This window comes from Cupressus sempervirens, chromosome 10 (genome assembly GCF_028749045.1).
Source record: "Cupressus sempervirens isolate cs-2001-9-10 chromosome 10, ASM2874904v1, whole genome shotgun sequence".
NCBI lineage: Eukaryota > Viridiplantae > Streptophyta > Pinopsida > Cupressales > Cupressaceae > Cupressus > Cupressus sempervirens.
This window is the reverse complement of record NC_143127.1, coordinates 686819651-686828933: the sequence shown is the minus strand read 5'-3', so window position 1 is coordinate 686828933 and position 9283 is coordinate 686819651. Positions and strand designations below refer to the sequence as shown.

The 9283-nt window shown below is 34.5% G+C and overlaps 1 pseudogene; it reads left to right on the top strand.

Annotated features, from left to right (window-relative positions):
• The first annotated feature begins 892 nt into the window (after positions 1 to 892).
• Positions 893 to 2281, top strand: LOC149535704 (pentatricopeptide repeat-containing protein At1g03100, mitochondrial pseudogene; annotated as a pseudogene).
• The last annotated feature ends 7002 nt before the right edge of the window (positions 2282 to 9283 follow it).

Genomic DNA, 9283 nt, shown 5'->3' with positions numbered 1-9283 from the left:
ATATGTCAGTGACAACAATCTCAGCTTTGTCATCCCTTTCTAACTTGTAGGTACTGATCCATATAGATAATTGTAGTCAAAATTAAAGGTACATAGAGAGTGCATCGAAAAGTAACAATCGATTAGTCCAATCTTATCATCAAAGATTTGATCAGATTAATTATAATATGCACCTTGCACATTTTATTTATTTATGAAATGCACTCATGCTTTGGGAGTTGAGGTTCAAAAGGTTGTAGCATGAATCATACTACTTGTCAGAATAGAGTTTTCTTACATGCATAAATATCATGGGAGTGCAAAAATATCACCATCCCTACCAATGTCATGGCTCTGCAATAAATTGGCATATCCTAAGTTCCCCCTAAACAATTCACCTTTTTTAAGCTACTATAAACCACTGAGCATCCATTAATGAATTTGTTGGTATAATAACTTTAAGTAGCTAGAGACCACAAAATTGTGTAAAAGTAAAATCCATGAAAACTCCTACAATTCTATGGAAGCTTTGATATTCTTATTTTTTGGTTTTGGCCAAGAGGGTTTGGGTGAAAATATGAGTAAAATGTTGAGATAGGGGCAAAAATGGCAGAACAAAAGGGGATTTTATTGTTTGATTTGTTTTAATTATGTGTTTTTGATATGCATGAGTTTAAGTTTAATTCACACAATGGGCATGGGAACGTATTGAATTGTTGTAGGTGCCATGCATGAAGGCATCTATCTGTTAAGGGATTGGGAAATTTAGGCCAGCTTTCCATTTTTAACCTTTTGTTTTTCCAAATTCGTCTCTTTGTTTCTTTATCTCTTTCATTATTTAGAAAGCTGGAAGTCTCCAAATTTAATGTCTTTGTTCGTTTAAATTAAGCTTGTAAATACAGTCTATGTATTCATGTATCCTCTTCTTTTGAAATTCTTTGACTTCAGTGATCTTGATGATGTCTCTGATGTTATACTGGGAATGTTAAAACATGCAAAGGTAGATCAGAGCTCTCTAGCTACAACCAAATCAATATTGGTAGCTATAGAGATGAATCTACATAGGTCTAGTATAGAGCTAAATAATGCACCTCAGGTTCAAGATAAGCTACAAGAAACAAGCTCCATTATGATTAGTTAGGAAGATCTTTAGAATCTAGAAAAATACAGAGCGATCTCATGTTTAGGGCTGGGGTTAAGAATTTGCTTATGCAATCCACAATAGAAGCTAGTTTTGGAGAGCTTTTTAGCCTAGAAAATCATATACTTATTCCAAATGAGGAAGCCTATGCAAAACTCATGAAAGGCTACTTGGAAGTGGACAAGGTTTTTGATTTGGTTTGTTTTCTTATCAAAGACGTACATCGGGACAAAGGCTTTTTCCCACAGAAAATTCTTTTAGTGCTCAAGTGATTAATGCTTGTATTGCATTGGGTTGGATAGACAAGGCACATGATATTCTTGATGAAGTAACTGTAGCTGAGGTTCTAGTAGGACCTAGAGTTTATCCTTCACTCCTGAAAGCTTACTACAAAGCACAGCGACCTACAGAGGCTACTATACTTCTCAAGGAAGTTAAGAAGGCAAGACTTCAACTTGATGCCAGTTGCTATAATGATCTAATTGAGTTATGTGTGTAAGATAGGGACCTACGTGGTGCTCTAGATCTCTTCATAGAGATGAAAGACACTAAGATTGCATCATCAAAAGATAACTACCAGCCCCTGATAGAATTTAAAAATCAAAGTAAGCGAGATTTGAGGGTTTGTTTGCTGGAGGAAGTAAAAGATGATCAAGCAAATGTTGTTTGTATGTGTGATTGGAATTCTCTCATAGACTTCTTTTGCAAGAAAAAACTAATGCATGATGTAGATAAGGCTTCAAAGAAAATGAAAAAGCTAGGTTATTAGCCTAATTCATAGACCTTTTTTTTTCTTTAGTACAAGGTTACTATAATGCAAGAGGCAAGTATGAAGAGATAATAATGCTGTGGGTGAATGTGAAGAAGATGGCATCAAAGTTTCAACTACTAGCGTAAAGCCCTTACATTTTGATCAAGAACTTCTTGATAATATTTTCTATGTGTTTGTTAGAGGGGGCTTTTTTTGGAAAAGCCCTCCAAGTGATTTCTATTATGGAGTGGGAGAATATGTTTATAGACAAAGTCAAATACATACAAGTTTATTTGAAGTTTCATAGAAACCTTGCTACAAATATGAAAACTTGCAAAGTACAAACTGAAGTGCAACTTACAAAAAGAGAATAGGTGATGACTTATAAAAGGTGGGTAGGTTTAGATTAGAATTCTTCATATATTGGTTGAGGAGTGTGAGGGGAAAGGATTCGATGTTGAGGCTCCACATGCACTACTCCTATTACCAGTAGGCCCTATATAGATTATGCAAGGTTCTCAAATACTATTTCAAGTTGAATCAAGGTGCTTAGTGAGAGGTGGGGGGTGTCATTGAAAGGAATAAAGGCATCCAACCCATTAATGAAATTTGTGGCTAATGACATTTGCACAATGAAATGCGTGATCACTTTGTAATTATAGTGTTTCAAGGGTGACATATGACAATTATAGTTCCTTAAAAATCAATGCATAAGAAAAAGAAAATAAAATTCATTCTACATAAATAGATACAAGCTACTAATGTGACTAAAACCCCAAACTTGAAGTACACCAATAATGAGCAATACCTGGAAACAAAATCCATGAAAGCTTTAATACCATTCATTACAGTAAACTAATATAGGAAAAGAAAAAATTATAAGCTTTAATACCATTCATTACAGTAAACTAATATTGAAAAATAAAACTGTTATTTCCAACTCAATGGATGCACAATGTCATTTGAGTAATTGGAACTAAAATAGTGAACATCTCTCTCACACACACACTAAGTGAGAGCGAGAAAGAGAGTATTTCTCAATGGAAATTATGTTAAATCAACATCAAAGAAGTTTAGAGATGGAGAGAAACTTACTAATACAGTGTGGTTTCCTATAATTGAATCTAAGATATTTCTCTATTTTTATGTGGATGTAATCTTTAGTGGTAAAACACTTAAATATTTGTAATATAAATTATTTAAGAGTGAAACACATAATTGATCGAATTAGTTCTATATTTTGATTGTCTTTATTTTCTTATTGTTGTTCTATGTAAATTAAATTTTAATCTATTTCTTAAATGAAACAACTATTACTAAAGCGATAAGAAGTTGTGGGAACATTGTAGAGAAATTGAGAAAAGACGGAGAAGAGGATAAATTGTAGTGCCTACCCTCGTTCAGATCTTTTCTGGACATATTGTTGCTATTATTATCAGACTATGATGGACTAGTTTTATGTTGATGGATTAGTCGTATTGTTTTGAGACTATCAGACATTATGTTATGGATTCAGAGGTTATGTGATGAGATCATTTAGACTTTACATTTCATGCATACATGATGATCATTATATTGTGTTTAGTTAATGTTGATTAGTTGGATGGTTTATTATCTCATGTGTTTTATTATGGATACTTACCCCATACTTGCATGTGTTTGGTGTGCATGTTTTCTTATTGTATGGTATTTCTGATGTGGTTAAGGGAGTCGTAGTCACCTGCTTAGTCGGGATCTACACGATGCACCACTTCTTGTCATTATCTATTTAGCTTAGCATTATATATATTGTATGTACATGCATGGTTTTTCTACAGGTTGTAGGTACCGGGTATCGACTTCCCTGAATTGCCAGGATGAGCATACCCTATTATACTATCTCAATGATAAGAGAAGGGAGATAAATTCTCAAGTCCAAATCCAAAACCTTTAAGCCTATTGTCCTAGTGAGGTAGGACAAGTATCTAGATATTTTACCCACTGAATGTGTTGGATGACATAATTCATGATTTTTAACCCTTTAGACTGAGCTTGTGTGATTTGCTCTATGATGGGTTTTCATATTTTATCTTGGAGGTCTATGGTGAATTTTATATTATTTAAGTCTTAATAAATAGATTTAATTAATAAATTAATTATTTGAGGAAATTAATATAAAATATCATGCTATTTGATATCTTGATTATAATTAATTAAATGAGAATTGATTGAGGAAAAAGAATTAAATAAAATAAAATTAGGAAATTAAAATTAATAATAATAATAAAATAATAATAAAGTAATAAATAAATAATAATAATAAAAGTTATAAGAATTAAAATGAAAGTTATAAATATTTAAATAGAAATTATATAAAAAGTGAATTGGAGTTATAAGCTTTCATGGGAGTTAACACACTTTTCTATTTCTCAAGTGTCAACAACACGGGGGTTAGTGCATCAATTAAGCACATGGTGTCTACAACCCTATGGCTCATCTTGAAGGTTTGAAAAGACCCATGCTTAGTTGGTGACACCTTCCAGCTATTTCTAGAAGCATTCTAGATGTTTCCTAAAAACTCTTTATATTCAGGCATTCCTAGAAGCTTAGACATAGCGTTGGGAGTGCAATTGGAGCATTAGAGGACTCGAGAACTCTGAAGAAGGGAGGAGCTTGCTCTATGGGTTTTCTGAGGAAGAGCGTTATAGCATCAAAATTCGGATAGATTTTTGTGATTTTACTTATGCTATTACCACATCATGCATTCCCTGTCTTCTTCATGTCTTCCATATGTCTTCTAAGGAATTTCATATTTTTATTGTATGCATTCTCTATGTGGGTAGTTTAATTTATTTGAAAATTCTATATGCATAGATCTGAAAAGAACACGGGGCTAGGGTTTAAATTCATAGCCAAACCCATTAGATTATTTATTGGATAAATTTGAGATCAGAAGTTTATAGGAAAATTCTGAAAATTAGAATTTCTAAATAAACTGTTTATATTTTCGAATCTGCACACACACACACACACAAACACACACACACACACACACACATATATATATGTATGTGTGTGTGTGTGTGTGTGTGTGTATATATATATATATATATGTATGTATGTATGTATGTATGTATGTATGTATGTATGTATGTATGTATGTATGTATGTATGTATATATGTATTTGTTTATTTAATAATTGAATGCCAAATCGCGATAGAAGTTTCATATTAATAAAATGTCATATCACATGGAAACGTTTTTATGAAAAAACGTTATTAAAAAAAAGAAAAAAAACGTATGCGCAGTGGGGACGGATGCTCGTGCACCCGCGCTTATTCAAAGCAGGGTACCTGCGGTCGCAGGAACTGCGATGTCAGCAGGTACCACGTACTCGCTGTCACCGTAGGCCCTACAACTGCAGGGTACCTGTGTGCGTGCCGCGGCTTACATATTGCTTGTTGCAACGTTTGTTTATATAAAACATTGCATCCAATTTTATAATGTTATTTTAAAAACGTTTGCCATATTCGATTTTAATTGTTATAAAAATTTTGGCATTAATCGAATTTGTTAATTCGATTTTGTTTAATGGTAAAATAATTTATATATTCATATATATATATATATAATATGTAAATATGATTATTAATAATTTGTTTTATAATTGTATAATTGATAATTGATTTATATCAAAGGCTCATGGTTTAAATTAATTGTTTTATTAAGTATATTAAATTTGATTGTTAGATTGGTGGGGGATGTTTGGATTAAAATTATAATTGAAGAATGGATTTGTATTCATTCAAAACGTATAAATGTTCCTCCAAATTCTTTCTCTAAACTTGGAAACGTAAACCAAGACTTTTGCATTTAAATTCAAATTGTAAATTTAGAAAAACCAAAACATGTGTTTGCATTGTGTATTCTTTATGCTATTGTTTTGGGTTTTGGATTGACTAGTGTTGACCACTTATAGGACGTCTACCAGAGGCTTGGGAGTTATGTGATTGTGATGTCATGATGATGTTTTAATCTCGATCTTTACAAACCCAACCATGGTTATGTGATGGAATGCTCTATGTATTGGATGTGATTACTAATTGTTATAGTTGAGATTCTTATGTATGAGACACTTGACTTAACCATTATTTTTGGTCATCGATCAGTTATCCTTAGTTATTTTCTAGTCGCCATGATGGGACTGTGATGTGGATTTATTCTTGATGATTTCATATTGTGACATGTTTGACTCAACCATTTTTGGAGTCTTTGATCAATTTGATTGAGATATATTTTGGTTATTAAGAACCATTGGATACTTTGATTATCAGTGATACTTCAGTTGCTAATAGAGAGCTGTTGTAATCATGATTTTCTATGGATGTTTGTTCATGGAGATTTGATGCTTTTATGCATATATGATAATTTTATTATGGATTATCTTTTGTGATTTTGAGATTTATGATTTCATGAGCATTAGGGTAGGATATCTTCATGTAGTGTCGAGAAGTGGCTTGCAATGGGGGTCGAGGCCCTAAGAGGCTGCTAGGGTAACTTATTGTAAGTTGGATTAATAAGTGATAACATTCACACCTAATACTAACTGAATGAACCTAAAAAGATAAGTGTTTTTTTCTCGCCCATGACTTGAGTGCTTGTATAGGCTAGGATGGGAGTAGTGAGAATGCATGGTTGCGACCTTGCATTCCGTAGTATGCCTCGTCAGTATGAGAGGATACTAGTGGCCGCATGAGATCAGTATGGACCCGTGGAGTTTAGCTAACTGCCAGGGTAAGTTGTACGTGATAATTGCGATGAAACTTTCCCGCTTGCATAGTAGGTTCCTACATGTCATTGTGTACCTTTGGGGATTAGATGTCAGATTTTGTGTTTGGAACCTTTGAGTTAGTATACTTTTAGGATTCCTAGACTTATAGAGATTTATGCTATGTGGTTTCGATAGCTTGTTTGGGACTTGAGATTATCTCCTCATCACGGTGGGAGTGGACCACTTAGGTACCACGCGGTCGGGTGGTAGTGTATTTTCCACTCTTATCAGTTGAGATTCATTGAGACATCGTGGCTGATGCGTCCTTCATGATGGTGGATTTGTATCCTTTTCATTGATGATTAGCATATGTTAGATGATGTTATCTTATGCTTTTATTTGCATGTTAGATTACTTTCTACATATGTTGTTATATATGTTAGGAGTGACATTCCTACTATGTTAGTACTGATGATCTCTTCGGTGATTTAGAATGTTACGCACAGAGGGATGGCTAGGATCCACGATGGTCTAATGATGCTATTAATGGTTGGGAGGAACTGTGCACTTAGTTATTATGTTTGATCTTTATGATGGATGTATATGTCTTCTATGATGATGTATCATGTGTAACATGTGATTATCTTTACTTTGATGAATCATGGATTAGAATAGGATGATGTACCTTATTCTATGTATGTATATTCTTTGAGCTTGTCATACCCTGTGACATGTACACTGGATGATTGAGTAGTTGAAATGTAATGTATAAACATTGGACTTATCATTATTATTTCATGTGGTTGTTGTACTAGATGGATTCGTATATGTTAGATGTTTGTAAATGTAATTCAACATTAAGGGATCTTTAAAGAATGTAACCACTTGTGTATGTTATGATTACTTTTAGATGGACATTGCTATTGCTTTCATTATTATGCATAAGTTATATGTGGTATTTACTTTCATGAAAAAAAAATGCTATCAAACTTAGTGAAAATTCTAGGTTAATTCTTTGGATCCCTTGGTGGGGCATTACATTTGGTATCAAAGCTTGAGTTTCTACATTGGGAGCTCTGGGTATTTTGGAACAACTGGAACACTAAACTATTAAGTGTATCTGTTCAACTTGAAACTAGGTGAACTGAAACAGAACTTGAACTGTTACTTGAATATTTTTCATACTTTAACACTTAGTTTCAAAACTGGAAATTTTACTTAAACCTAAACATAGAACTGAACTTAGTCTATTGCAACGTGTGATTGTAATAGTACTTTGTGTTGTTTTAGGATGGTATCTGGTACTAGGTCTTCTATTAGAGGTCGTGGTAGAGGCCATGGTCGTGGCAGAGCTATCAGTGTCCATGAGTCTGCCCATGAGGGATCAGCTCATGTAGAGAGCAGGGAAGAGCACTGTAGTAGGCAGCAGGAAGAGAGCCATAGAGAGGACCAAGCTGAGTCTGAAGAGGTTGGTTTGAGACAGATGATGCAGACTATTCTAGAACATCTACCTCCTATTCAAGAATAGCCCAAAGTGCACCAGACAGAACAAGAGCATAGACCCAGATCTAGAAGTCCTCGAAAGGATTATTAGAGGTCCATTTTGTCCACTCAGATGAAGGATCTTTCAAGATTCAAGGTTAAGCCTTTCAATGGGCAAGGTTCTGGTTATGTGGCTGAGCAGTGGCTTATTTCCCTCAACAAGATTTTTGCCATGCAGGAGTTCGACAACAATGTTAAGACTAGATTTGTGATCACTAATTTAGAGAATTTTGGGGCCACTTGGTGGACGATTGAGGAGAAGAAGCTAGGAATTGATATGAGCAGTGTTACATGGGAGCTATTCTTGGAAAATTTTTGTGAATGATTCCTACCAAAGGAATGGAAACAGCAAAGGGCTAATGAATTTCATAATCTCAGACAGTACACTTTGTTAGTGACTGAGTATGAGCATAAGTTTTATGAGCTCATGTCTTTTTCAAGGTTCAGTGAAAATTCAGCTCAGTTGACACAACATTTTATTAGGGGTTTGAATAACCGTATTATTGGGGGAGTTAAGGTATTTGAGCCAAAAACCCTCAAGGATGCGGTACATTGAGCTATCCTTGTTGAGAAAAGTGTCAACCTTGGTCAAGGTGGTTTTGTAGGAGCGCCAGTAGCATCAGGATCTAAAAGCAACTACAATTCAGGTGGTAATGATAAGTTTTCTTTCTCTAAGGGGAAATAGTATCAGCAGCAATCTCAGCAGACACAGCAACAGAAGGGCTCAAATTCTCAAGCTCAAGGTGGTGGCAAAGGTTCTAACACCAAAAAAAATCGCAATGCTCAACGCAATAAATAGAATCAGTCCAATCAGCCAGCTTAGAGTAGCCAGTCTTTTGTGAGCAGGAATAGTCGTCAGCAATCAAATGCACCACCTATGGGAAGAGGTTCTAGCAGAAATACAGAATGTTTTTCATGTGGTCAGATTGGACATTATGCAGCTCAATGTCCTCAGCAAGCACCTCAGTTTTTAGGACCTAGACCTACAGTTTTAGAGCCTACAGTTGGTGATGCAGGTAGAGCTCATAGAGTTTTTGCAGCAGTTGATCAACGTCAAGTAGATCATCAGGGAACAGTGGTTGAGACCACAGGTGCTATTTGAGGTATATCTCTTTTAGT